This window comes from Solea senegalensis, linkage group LG10 (assembly GCF_019176455.1).
Source record: "Solea senegalensis isolate Sse05_10M linkage group LG10, IFAPA_SoseM_1, whole genome shotgun sequence".
Lineage (NCBI taxonomy): Eukaryota > Metazoa > Chordata > Actinopteri > Pleuronectiformes > Soleidae > Solea > Solea senegalensis.
The window spans coordinates 10,710,840-10,724,442 of record NC_058030.1 but is presented as its reverse complement, the minus strand read 5'-3'; the positions used below and the strand labels follow the sequence as shown (position 1 = coordinate 10,724,442).

Here is a 13,603-nt window from a genome sequence, read left to right as displayed (position 1 = left end):
GTGAGCTGACAACACACAGACCACCACAGGGAGCCAGACAAGAGAAAAGAAGTGAGTTTCTCAGCTTTCTTCCGAACTTTCTCAGCTGCTTCTGAGTACGCGCCGAAAAACCAAGATCACAGAGGCAACTGGGTGATTTAATGTACACTCACACAATCTAACCTTGTGATTTACATGTTGGTAAATCACCAGAAATAAGATCATTCAAGTACAAACAATAAATAGCAAAATAAAAATCCTATGTCCACAGCATGCCCACAGAATGCATCACAGAATGCATCAACTGATGCAACGACCCCAGGGAAAACAAATCATATCAAAGTGGATATTTGTGACTTTTCATTTAATTTTTTATTCTGACCTTGCAAGTGCAGCTCCCTTGAATCCCCTAGAAGACCATTATGTTTCTGATGGCATAAAAAAAAACATGCTACTATGCATTTTTATAAAATAGAATTGACTTGTTAATGCTGCATCAAGTGTTCATTCATATTGATGCAACACAAGAAGGACTGAGTGCAGTGGAATGACTTAACTGTGCTGTTCTTAGTGACGAGGTGGCTGGTTCAGTGTGTGTGTGTGTGTGTGTGTGTGTGTGAAGGACATGGGCTCTTGAGTGTATTATCTGGCTCTATGCATATGTTTGTGCCAAAGTGCTGAGCTGTTTTGTGTGTTTAACAGGGGTCCTGGGACCTGTAGGGTAAATCAAATACATTGGATGGCCACAAAGCCTTTAAATCATGAGACAAATCTATGTTATTACATTATTACATTACATGTCATTTAGCAGACGCTTTTATCCAAAGCGACTTACAAAAGTGCATTTAAACATTAAATAACACATGCATACATTATGTACATGAAATGACTAACATAGTCCTTCCCTATGTTTCCTGTACACTTGTAACTTGCCTTAAGATTTTCCAACATAAACAAACCGAAAACATGGACTGCAAAGGGTCCATTAGTCGCAGTGTTGACAGACAGTGATGAGTAATGTGACAGGCTCATTATAAGCTGACCTCTTGCTAGTTCAGAGACAGATTATTACTTAGAAAAGGCCTCGCAGAAACACTGGAAAAACCATGCCCTCAAGGCAGAAGCAAGCTTCAGCTGTCATCGTCAGTGGTTTATCAACTCAACATGACGGGCAGTTTAGTTTTTTTTATAAATAAAACACGTGCATGTAGGAACATGTGTGTAGGGGACACAGCAAACAACAGCAAGCTAATTTGACAGGTTCAATCCTTTACATTGGGCTACTGTAACTTACACAAATAAAACACATTATATGAAGATTTACTAAAGCAAAAGACTAACCCTCAGTGACAAAAAGACGATGTACATATTGTGAATGTAAAACTCCAAACAAATGTATTATTATTGCTGTACAATATTCTTATATTGCATTGCATTCCTGTGAACCAGTGAGAAAGTATCAATAACAGAAATTTAAAGACACGAGAGGGAGGGTAAGGCTAAAAAAAATAGAAAAAAAAGAGAGAGCAGCAGCATTCCATTGCAGTGTTTGGTATTGTGCAAGCTCTGGGAGAGTTGTTGGGAGTCTGGTCTGGGAAAAAGAGCTAGTGTAGGTCTCTGGGGAGACCAACCCGCAGCCTCACAGACAAACACCAGCAAAGTGGCAGAGCAGATATAGCCAGATGTGTGGGAGTGCAAACTACACACAAAAACAACAAAAGATATATGACCTTGTTCAGTCCTGGCATTAACGCAGGTCTTTTGTGCTCTGCCCAGGAGTAGAAAGCTCCACAATTGTCGGTTCACCCGTCAGAATGCATCCCCGCGTGCCACTTGTGGATCATCCCACATCCCTGCTCTATATGCAAATAAACACACACTCCTCTGTCTCCAAAATTCTTTTTACACCAGTGTGAGTCTGCAATTAACCTCCCATGCCTGATCTGCCATGATCAGAAAGAAGAAAAAATAAAAAGAATAGAGGCTGGATATATTCCTTATACTCTGAAATTGCATGTATTTGTTGGCACATTTGTTGAGTATTGAGTATGAAATAATAAAAGTCAAAGTGTATAAGAATGGAAATAGCCTATACCGTAAACACGTTCAACTGAAAGTAAACACAAGGCAGTTTGTGTAGAGCTATCAAGACAAATTTATGTGCATAACTCCTACTTGATCACATAAATTCTAAACAGGAACAAAATGTTCCTTGTATTACTGGGGGGAAAAAAATAAAAAAAATCACACTGCATGCTGTCTTGAGCGGAGTTCACAAATTCTTAGGTAGAAATGTGCAACATGATCATCGCAGATTAAAAAACTTGGCTCTGTCCTTTTTAAGCTTTCAGGGAACCATTTTTGTGGAGGAAAAAACATCTCAACTTTCCAGAGTTGTGTGCAGACACTATGATGTGGTGCAATTATTATCCTGAACACTTACTTTGAAATTCCAGAAACTCAGAAAAGTCGTCTGTATCATGAAGCACAAAGAAAACAGTCAGGAGGTGGGTGATAAACCTCTGTCAGTGTGAAAGACATTTGCTCACTCTGATCAAACATGAACTACACATATTTGACTGTGTGTAAAAACTTATTGCATGCTATTCAGTCAATAATGTATGAAAACGTACACACTGAAACATCTAAACATTGCACACAACTGCAGCAGGTCTGTAATCTGGATGAGGGGCTATAAATAACAGGCATGGCATCATCAGTTTTTTTTTTATCTCTCTCACACAGTTTTTTTTTTCCTTTTGTCTATCTCGCAACCACACGGCGGTATTCAGTCACACACACGTTCATTCACTCTCACTCCCTCTTCAGGTTCACTTGCTCATAGTCTCCACACTCTAGTGTAAAACTGACACAGAGATAAGTCAGAGGCAGGTTGATGACGACTGCGGAGAGCTCATGAAGGTTTTCTCCCCGCAGACTAACATCTCCACTCACTCTGCACCCCTGTGGAACAGCTCTAAGCTTATCAGGCACCAGGAAAACACTGAAGGTAGCAGCGTCACACACCGAGTGCCGGGATGACAGTGATGTGCGCACTGAACAGCATCCACTTGGGATCACAGGAAAGTCTTATGACTTCAGAGATTATAACATCACATTTGTGAAGACTGCTTGCATGAGTGTAGCCAGATTTTCAAGACAAGGCAGGCAGCATGCTCACTTCCCTGACAATGATGTACTTTTATTTATTTAATATTTTTGACATGCTGTAGTTAATCCTTCCATCCGTCAGCTGCTTTGTCAACCACTTTGTTCTTTACTCTATTTAAGATCTAAAAACACTGTATCTTGTTGTGGTGATGGTGCAAAAATATCCTCACCATGTATGGTATTTTAGAGTGTCACTGTAGATGATATCATTTAAATAGAGTATGCTTGATAATTTGCATTCAACTTCAGCCTATGCCTGCCTTAATTAGTCTTTCAGAAGTGCAATCATGAGAAACTGTATAGGAAGAATATATAGGAAGCTACAAAAGACAGAAACAGCCCCAAGACAAAACTGAAGCTGCTGGAAAAACTCGTCCTACTTTCTTCGAAGAACAATCGCCTGCTTCTGCTCAAGTGTTCAAACGATAAAGGGTGGAGGCAGATTCGATAACAGTTTGCAATTATGACCGAAAGACTGATACTTTTTTTGTGTGTGTGTAGAAATTCCTCTTCCCTTTCCCATAGTAGCGCTGGACTGTGTTAGCCCAACAAAGGGAGGAATGGGCTGATTTAGCTAATGGTTTAAACATGGCTTTGTTAGCACCTCTGCCTGTTAACTGTGCTCTCTGGAGAATTACTATGCCGGTCCAAAATCTGGCTGTTATTCCAGTTTGTTGATACACTTTCATTTAAGAGGGGACAAATTCCAGGAAGACCGAATTATATGTATATAAACATATACATATATATATATACATAAACATATATATGTGTACATATATATAAATATACGTATATATAATGTATATATAATATATATATAATCAAGTTTTTACGAATTGGTTGGAATGTCTTTTTAATACTTAAAAAATTTTGATTCTTCAGCTTCTTAGATATCAGTATTTTCTTTGCTTAGAATAACAAAAAAACAAGACATTGGAGAACATCATTTGAGGATTTGGAAAACACCAATGAACTTATTTCTAATATAGTGTATATACTGCTCATGACAGTAGTGGCTGAAGAGCAAAAACACCAGTGTCAATGTGAAATGCATCAGGAAAGAAGATTTTAGTAACCCTATGGAGTCCATTGGTTTTTTTTTTGGTTGATGGATTTTTTTTGTTTTACATAGAAAGAAAACGAGCAAATGGAGAGGTGTAAGCCAAGAAACAGGATACTGCCACCCTACACCACTGCTGCTTTCAGGAGAAATGCAAATGCAATGAAGGTTTGTACAACAACTCCCACAAGGTACTGTAAAGTATGACACTGTCTTTAACAAGCACTTCTTCCTCCTTGCTTTTTTCCTCCAGCCCTAAAACCACTGAAGTGTCATTAAAAAAGAAACTTGCCACATTTAGGTTTCCAGGGACGAGGGAGAGATTTAATAAAAATACATAGTTTAGTGAAATTATAGATGCTTTGAATGAGTCTCAAAATGCACAATATATTTCCTGCAATGTTTATTTCAACTTATTGAAGCATTTCATCTTTGAACTGCTTCTCCATTCTTTTTTTTCTTAAAAAGGCATTATTTTCACACAAAAAAAATCTGACCCTGCTGTGTGTCTTTAAATTAATTAAAGACAGGGTAGTTCTCTGCAGTTCCATTATAAAATGTCCAGTGCAGTGCATTAATCTACATCATCATAACTCAAACACAGATGTTACATCTGAGCACGTGTTAACGGCGCAGGACACAAACCCGCCGAGACACAACAACACAGATGGCTGCGTTCTCACAAGCTCACACTGAGGCATATGGATCATTAGCAAGACAATAAATGAATGACAGTTTCACCCACAAGCAAATGTCAGTACCTCCGGGATCATTGTGTACCATCAAAGAGAATCATTTTTAGAAGGTGTTGTTGCACTGATCCACATTTTGGAGTTGAAACAAAATAACTAAATGTGAATGGGGTTCACTCATAAAGAATTATCACAGAACTTAGCTGCTGTGTAATTTTGGGTTGGGTTGTGGTCATTGTTTTGATTTATGGCCAGCCACTTCACTTTTCTGCTTCCATCTCACTGCTCTCTCCTCAGAGCTCTTTAGGAAATCCATTATATTTCTTTGTGACAGAGCAGTTTGACCTTTAGGGCGCAATGTTCACGACCAGTGTTGACAGCTCTCTCTAATTCTTTTGTAATTTATTCACTATGACACTGACTTTAGGTGCATCTATACAGTATTTAGGTGCCAAGAGCACACCGACTCTTACAGTGTCTTTTGTCCACAGCTGCTTTACACTGAATGTCAAAACCTTCCCTGTCTGTTCATAAATTACAGCAGCCATCTGAAGGCAGCGAGAGAAATATGCTGATCAATCTGTGATCACACTTAAGGAGTGCCATAATGCATGAATGGCCACCTACATCAAATTATGTGCAGATGACACACACTTCACACACACAGCATCTTCCACTCAAACAGAGTAGAAAATGCTGAGCAGGCTCATCAATCCAGTTCATCATTATTGCCTCCTTTCTAACGTTCTATCAATCAAAAGTAGCACATGTTTTTTTTTTTATTTATTCATTGCGACATTACGACACAGCTGTCACATGATATAATGCGACCATTTTAATGTCACATACAGTAAAACAATAAAACTGAAATAGTGTCCCTATAAACATCTCATTTGATGCATCACGTGGTCACATTGTGCTGCTCAGCCGTCGTTTTGCACCACCGATGATGATGCATTGTTTATGATACAAATACAAATTATAATTTAAAAAAACAGCTTATATTATGAAACAAATTAGCAGGTGGGCGTGGAGACAACCTGCTGTGTTATGCTTTTTGTTGTATTTGAGTTAGATAAACAATAAGGGTCTGGTTTGTCTGATTTTCCTGCTTCTTCATATGTGAACATTTCCTGTTTGTTTTGCTCCATATAACAAAGTAAACAATTAATACTGAATTTTAAAACTGATTAAGTTTGGTTTGTGGACAAAACGACATTAGAAAAAACTATCTACAAAAAAACTACAAATAAAGTTAAAAAATCCACAGATTAATTATAACAATAATTGTTATTTCTAGCCCTACTATTTTGTCCAAAATGCCAGCAGTCAGATTTTTGACAAAACATATATTGATTGATAAGTTTTTGATCGAGAAGAAACACAGTAAGCCAATATCAAAAAGAAGTTTGTTGATGGTTGAAGTCAGTATTGTCATACTAACAGCTGCATGAAATGGGGCAGTGAGTAAACAAACAACAGGATAATTAACACAGCACCAGAGACTAATCACTGAATGACTCTGGTCCATGGGGAGTTGCCTGGCTCACTTAACGTCCACTTTTGGAGTCCCAGAAATTAATCAAATCAGTGCTGCGGATAAAGCCACAGAAAGGCATTTACTGCAGAGCACAAGCATAAACCGAGGAATTGGTAAAGTCATTACTTCAAGTCTTGCTTGGTGCATGTGCAAACTGAACAACCATTAACAGCTTGTGAAGACATGGGAGAAACGTAGATGGAGAAACATACCAACATGCACACAATTCCATGCACAAAAAAAAAGAGAGAATACTCACACCAATGAATCAAGCAGCAGCAACAGCAGGAGCAGGAGCAGCCATGGAGTCCAAGCTTGTGAAGCAGAGAAAAACCCACTGCTGAAACCTACAGAGCGACAGAAAGAGGCAGAGGGAATGAGGGAGAGCATGAGTATGACAGAGAAACAAAGTAAGACAGAGACGGAGGGAGAGAAGAGGAAGAGTTAATTTAGTTAGCCTGAAGCCTAAAGATCATTTAACAATGTGTCTCTTTTTAGAGCAAGTCCTTGTTATGGCATGGCATCATAGAATAGATACTAGATGTATTGGTGCATTTAGCACTCCGGCTATAAACAGGGAAAAACATGGACACATCATTACACTAATGGGCACAACTTGATGCTTTTGAATCCATTGGTGGCCTTGGGGTGCTTCTATAAGCGCAAACTACTGGGGGGCAATCAGGGGGTTGCAATAGAAATAAAAATATACATTTGAAATATCCATTCAAACAATAAAAAAAAATATATCATTAGCTATCTAATTTTGTTTGTTGTCACATGACCTCTGAAAGGATTCTGATTCTGATGTTTCTTGCATCTGGGTGAAAAAGCTGCTGGGTACAGCGCTGCATGTAGTTACTGAAGGTCTGTAATGATTAAAATGACACATGGGAGGGTTCAAAAGATGTGGCATGAATATGAGACAAAAGACTCAGCAAACTCTGGTTTCATTTTTTTAGTAAAATAAAAACAGACACAATGACAATGAATTGCATCTTGTCGTTACCCTTGGTGGTTTGGTTAGATGTTTAACCCTTTCTGTTACCGACAGGATTTGGCATGTGCACTTCTTATAACTGTAACGGCTGAGTAACTACCAGATATTGAAAGTGAGTTATCTTGGAAAAAGGGGCAGAATCACTCACTCACTGAACATTTTTTGATAATTCTACAGCCATAAAATCAAAATAAATCATTACATCATTGTCATGATGGTCATAAGAGGGATAACTGTCACAATCATGATCATATTAGTTTATCTTATGAACATATATGAGGTTATTAAAGATTCTGTAAAGCAAATCCAGCATTCATGTCTTCACACATTGTATATGTTGTTATGTGAATATTCTTTTTTCAAATTTTCAAATGTTTAGGCATCCTTCACGACACGACTGCCTCTGTTTTACCAGCTAGCTGAGATGTCCTTGTCTCGCAAACGTGTCTAACCTGGATGTAAAAAATGCACAGAAAAGCTCTGAGCTTAAGATTCATAAAGATGAGAAAACTAAGTAGAGAGGAAGAACAGAAAGAGGAGCAGACTCCTGCTGTGAGGCTGCAGGTGCTGCCGATAAAGAGGAAGATGGAGAGATTGAGATTGGACTGCTGTTAAATTAGCTCTCCAATTTGAAAGCCAATTTTTAAACACTTAGTGACTTTTTTAATCACTCAAATTTTGGTAAGATGGTTACTAACGGTTTCCTGTGAGGTGACAAAGTCAGAAGTCATCATTTTTAATCACTTTACATGAACTTTCAAGTTATATAACATTAACTACTATATTTGTAATCAATTTTAACTTAACATACTGTAGATATACACACACAATTCTTGGCTGAGGAACACTCAAACCTCTATCGATCCCTGGCATCCTGCATCCTGAAAATAAACTCCTTATCTTGTTGGTAAATGTAATCTGAGCTGTGAAGGGAGCAGCATATTTTCTAGCAGTGTGCTGAAATGACTCAGCTCATTTGCAAATTCAATTTTTTGCTTGCTTTGCTGTGGGCTTTGTTCAAAATGTTGTATTTGAAAATATTGTGAATCCCTCAGTGTTGCAATAAACCTGATTTTAGCTTTAACCAGGTTTTTGTTCATCTCTGTGAGGGCAAAACCGGCAGTGAAACTCATTTGTTTGACCTCACACAATATCGCTTAACTCCTGGTTAGGAAGAACACATAATTATTCGACACAACCACACTGGAATAATTCACAGCGGTGATCCTGTTAACATCTTATGTAACCTTCATTGCTATGCAGTACATTATCAACCAACCCCCACAGCTTTGATGACACCTAATAAACATCTCCAGCAACTCTCAGGCACAAGCCACCAAAGGCTTAGCTTGCTCATTGTCAGTGTGCGTGCTGGTTAGGGGAAAATAGATTTTCTTCTCAACCTAAAGCCTACTTATTTCTTCTCTGAACATTATTACAATAAATTATAATTACATTTTCCCCACACCAATTTAATTGTGGAGATCTCAGGCTATGTCACTGTTGCTATTATGGGGTCCTGATGATTAAACAAGCCATACATCAACATACTTATTACGGGGTGTTGAAAATAATTGTTTCTCAGATGCATCGCAATGCAACCATCTATGCAATGACAACACATAATCTATTACAGTCACTTTAAACTGCTTGTTGACTTCCCACTATTAGAAGCTGCAGCTCGACTGCAGAGGCATTTTTTTATGTGATGGAACATTTCAATTTCATTTGTAAAAACTGTATTTGTAAACTAATATTTCTGTTACTGAAACCAGATTTTTGTTTTTTCTATACAGGTTTACTCATTAATAGTACCATCAACAATTAAATGAACAGCTGCTCTTCAAAGGCTGTAAGACTTTGTTTTGTACATTACATCAGATTTTTAAGTGTGGTGTTTTCAGGCACCACTGCATGCACGCACGCACGTCCCTGCCTCTATGAACAAAGCCGACTGCAATCCCTACATCATACATAGTAAACAACAGCTGGTTCAAATAGCCGTTCTGAGACATGTAAATTCCCTTCCATAGGACTCATAACCCAAGAATACTATTGTTTTGTCCTGGAACATCGTGTGTGTGCGCGAGTTGCTGCTTTGACTCTGTAATAACAGTTTGAATTCACACCTTGCGTCACCTAGTATTACAGCTTACTCCTGTGGATCATATCTGCACAGTATGTTCAGTGTCTACTGCGTACGACCAAGAGCCTACGTTTCTTTAGCGCCAAAAAAAATTCCTAATATGTCACAACCACAAAGTCAGTGTGATTAAAATAAAGTTTGTACATGAACATGACGTTAAATTATGTGTTTTCCTAGAATGAAAACGTTGACTCAATGACCATCTTCGTTTAAACCCAGTGTCTGAACAATGAGCACTGATTTTGATGCCATCTTTTGAGTTGTTTGCAGTGAGGTGCATTTCATCTGACCGCACAGACCACTTTTACCCTCCACAGCACATTATCTGGTCAGCATAGTTTGCTCACTCACTTTCAATAATGCTGACTGCAAAGAAGCAGAGCAGTTTGCAGCAGAATCATTGACATGCTTTTTTTTTACAATTACAATTTAGTCATTTGGCCGACAAAAAAGTATCAAGGTTACATTAGAAACCTCAACACAATTTAGACATTCATTAACTTTCAATGAGAGACAGAGAAAATAAGTAGTAAGTAAGTTCAAGAAGGAAAGTGCAGCGTGCTCAAGACAGGTTTTGGTTAGTTAGTGGTATTAAGATATTTCAGAAAGATGCATTCTCAAAAAGACACAAGTCTTCAAGAGTTTCTTGAAGATAAAGAGGGATTCTGCTGCTCTGATAGCATTTGAGAGTTTGTTCCACGATCAAGGTACAACGAATTCGAACAATCTTTGTCTGACTGCACAGATTTTTGGTCGCAATGTAGTGTCCTGATTCACCAATCAGACACACACACACACACACACACACACACACACACACACACACACACACATATTGTATTCGTAGGGCGTTACTCTATAAAGTATCAACTTCAGCAGTAGCATCCAATGGCTAAAGAAAAAAGAATCACAAACCAACAAAACTGCTTTTCACATTCCACCTCCACTGCACACGGCAATGCTATCCTGTCTTAAAATGTTAGACCCGTGTTTTTCTTAAATATGGTGTGTTGGATATATCCTAAGTCTGTGGTCCGGAATGAAGACACACAGGAAGCTTCTACACAACAACAGGGTTCAGTGGAAGACCACAGACAAATCATCACTTAAAATCCCAAGCTTAGCAGCAGAGTCAAGGCTACGCAGACAAGGACATTGACACTATCAGATGTAACTGCGACGAAACACATTTATTAAGTGTTGATATGAGTGTTTTCAATGTGATGTGCACATTGCACACGCAGTCTACATATCCCGGGAATCAGAGCGGGTGCTATGATGTTTCCTCCATATCATCTTCACCCTTGTTTCCTGGCTTCACCTTGTCCTTGTCTCCATAACGACTTGGAATTCTTTCAGTCACAGTCTGTGTACTGCTGGAAGAGAGTGAGGCTGCACTCTGTGCCGTGACAACTGTGACTCCTACTTTAATTGACAGGCAATACAGAGTCAGACAAGTGAGTTGAGTGAGAAAATCAGAAAACTGCAGCAGCCCACTTGTGGAAACTAGTGCTCGTTTCTGCTACTTCAAAAATAATCTTGATCTTTTGAGACTAATCCTCTCTAAAAGTACTCTTGAAAGAATATGTGAAGATGAATGCATTCATGCCCATTCAAATCCTGGAGCTGCCCTTCTAATGATAAAAATTAGTTCCCATCTTAACTCAGTGCAGCGCAACATACAGTACTGGTCAACACAGTGGTGGTGCAGCTCTCAAATGGTTAAAGGCAGGACATGTAGAATGGACTATTGTAAATGCAGGTTTTCTGTTTAAAAATACCACAGAACAAGCCCCGTAGTTGGTCAACCAATGGTCAATTCAACATTTCCCTTTAATCAACTTGACTGTGGTGGCCTGCACTTGCTTAATTTGTACCACCACAATTTCATAATCCAATAGTTGCTTTTTTTTTAATTCTACTTATAGAAAAAAGTTCTTTTACATAACATTTTCCATGTCGCTTTAGTGTAGAGCTAAATGCCGCAGCACTGTGTTGTTGTACTTTCAACATTTCAGAGTAAAACTGGTCATCACAGCAGTGGGAGAAACTATGGTGATTTTACACTCCACAGTTGGCCGAAGAGGGCTCTGAAATATGTGTTCACTTTGTCATAACCTGCACTCAGTCAGTACTTCCACATGGGCAAAATGAGAATGAGGGAACGCTATGGAACTATGCCAATGAGTGTTTTTTTAGTCTATGGCATTTTCAAAAGATAATGGTTTCTCCCTCAGATAAGGTGCCAATATTAAATTAAGTTCAATCTAGGCATAATATCTGTAAAAGGGAGATAATAACTTTCTTCTGTATAAAAGGTCTTCATCTGTCCTGACCTTGGTGCATCAGCAAACCTCATTTTGGTTTGACATCATAACTTTTAATTCCCCTGCAAGTCAACTGATTCATTTGAGATGTAAATGCTCTTGATGCAAATCCACTACTTAGTGAAACATATGGACTGAAATTAAAGCAGAATGGAGTCACCGAACCAAAATGGAACACAAACCATCAGCTATTCCAATGAATTAACACTTGCTACTTAATGATATTAAAAGTTAGAAATGAGAAATGTGTGGGGGTGTATCCAAAATACATCCAGTTTATGTTTTCATGCTCAGCTTGTAATCAAATGCTAAATGGGTTTGCAAGCCATTGCCAATTTCAAACTTAATTTATATTTCACTTTTTTGGTTTCCATAACAGTGAGGTATAATCCCATGAAACATCCCATTATTATGGTTAGGATTTCTTAGCAGACTGAAGAGGCTTGTGCTGCAAATGTAGAGTAGAGTCAGGGTGCAAACACAAACAGTCCCTGTAAGCAGATAAACCCTTTTTTTATTTTCCTGAGCTGAGAAAGCTGCTCAAACAAATTCAATATTCACAAAGAAGAGGAAGAAGGAGCACATGGCAGACAGCACGCCGTATGAAAGACAAGGAGAGGACAAACAAACGTAAGCATCAATCTTTGGGTCAAAAAGGTCAAATTACAAGAACAGACACACGCAAGCATTTCTGAACAATGAATCACAGCTATTTGTCTCAAAACCCTGAAGTATGAAGCAGTTACTTAAGTGTAAACAGAGCTCTCATTAAAATGTAAGCCAGTCTGTTCGAAGGCACACATCCTGTTTAATTAGAGGGTGTCCTGTCAGAGCCAAAAGTCCCTTCCCTGAACATTAAAGACCTGAGACAGAAGGTGTTAATAATGACAACACAGACTATATAGCTTGTGCTTCCCTAGCTTCCATTGCTCCTTGACTTTACCTCACCTAAAAAGTCTGTATTAAAAACCTTTTTGTTGGAGCTCTCCTGAATACTATGACAAATAGATACTATGACACCACCCCTGTCCACCTGTGTTTCTGAGCCTGTCAGTATGCTAGCAATCCTCTGCCATGCTGATCAGACAGCAACAGTTGGACCCTCGAAGAGCAGGACGAGGAGTGAGGTGGCAAATAAAAAAAAAAACTCAGGGTACTACTTACAAAGCACTGGTGTGTATGCGATCCATTCCCTGGCAGATGAATGAGCGAGAGAGCCACATGATATTGTCGAGATGCCGCCAGTGCATGAATGAAAGGCAGAGAGGGAGGCAGGAAGAGCTCAAGCACTATGCAAGGAGGGAGGGAGGGAACACGTATGACACTGGTTGATGATGAGGAAGCCAAAATATAACTTAGCAAGAGAGAGAGATGAGCAATGCCAAGGATGAGTATGGGGAGTGAGAATCTAAACAACTGGGTTTCTCACAGGACAGATAACCGAGTCTTAACAAAAAATAATTCATGTTGAGTCACTATGTATGAAAAGCTCCCACAATAGTCCAGGCATCAAAGCCCATTACGAAGTCTCCATGTTGTTCGGAGAGGATAAGCAGAAGAAATGAGAGAATAAGGTTGAGCTGAATCCTCCCCGTAGGGATCAATTCCCAGAGAGACCTATCACTTTCATAATGCCTTTTAACCATACATCTTGCAGACAGAGTAAGAGTAGAGCAGCTGTCAAC

General features: G+C 38.8%; 1 protein-coding gene across 3 annotated transcripts in view; it reads right to left on the bottom strand.

Moving 5' to 3' along the window:
* Window positions 1-13,603, bottom strand: part of peak1 (pseudopodium-enriched atypical kinase 1) — a 78,573-nt gene that overhangs the window by 31,405 nt on the left and 33,565 nt on the right. For all 3 annotated transcript variants that reach the window (XM_044035924.1, XM_044035923.1, XM_044035925.1), the window contains exon 3: window positions 6,705-6,792. The gene's annotated coding sequence lies outside the window, so the exon portion shown is untranslated. The remainder of the gene's footprint in view (window positions 1-6,704; window positions 6,793-13,603) is intronic.